Raw genomic sequence first — 687 nt, 5'->3', positions numbered from 1 at the left:
GTGGGGAAACATGGTCTGAATGTTTTTGTAGGAAAATGATCTGGGCAGCAGAGTGAAGACTGGGGGAAAGACAGGAGGCAAGGAGGCTGATACAGTAATCAAGGCGGGATAGGATAAGTGCTTGTATTAACTTGGTAGCAGTTTGGATGGAAAGGAAGGGGCGGATTTTAGTGAAATTGTTAAGGTAGAACTGATAGGATTTAGTGGTTCCATGGTGTAATGGTTAGCACTCTGGACTCTGAATCCAGCGATCCGAGTTCAAATCTCGGTGGGACCTCAGTTGTGTTTTCCAGTGCTTAGAACAGTGCTTTGCACATAGTAAGCGCTTAATAAATGCCATCATCATTATTATTATGGCTTGAATACTTGGGTTGAATGACTGAGAGGAGTCAAGAATAGCACCAAGGTGACAGACTTGTGAGACAGGAAGGATGGTGGTGCTGTTTACAGTGTTGAGAACGTCAGCAGGAGGACAGGGTTTCGGTGGGAAGATAAGTTTAGTTTTAACCATACTAAGTTTGAGATGATGGGAGGACATCCAAGTAGAGATGTGTTGAAGGCAGGTGGAAATGTGAGACTGCAGAGAGGGAGAGAGATCAGGGCTGGAGATGGAGATTTGGGTTTCATTTGCATAGAGGTGGTAGTTGAAGCCTTGTGAGTGGATGAGTTCTCCAAGGGAGTGGGTGT

At 45.3% G+C, this 687-nt stretch overlaps 1 non-coding gene across 1 annotated transcript; it reads left to right on the top strand.

Moving 5' to 3' along the window:
- The first annotated feature begins 205 nt into the window (after positions 1-205).
- Positions 206-277, top strand: TRNAQ-CUG. Its single transcript has one exon. It is a non-coding gene; the product is annotated as a tRNA-Gln (tRNA).
- Positions 278-687: the final 410 nt, after the last annotated feature.

This window comes from Tachyglossus aculeatus, chromosome X4 (genome assembly GCF_015852505.1).
Source record: "Tachyglossus aculeatus isolate mTacAcu1 chromosome X4, mTacAcu1.pri, whole genome shotgun sequence".
In the NCBI taxonomy this organism is placed as follows: domain Eukaryota; kingdom Metazoa; phylum Chordata; class Mammalia; order Monotremata; family Tachyglossidae; genus Tachyglossus; species Tachyglossus aculeatus.
This window is presented reverse-complemented; position numbering and strand designations above follow the sequence as displayed.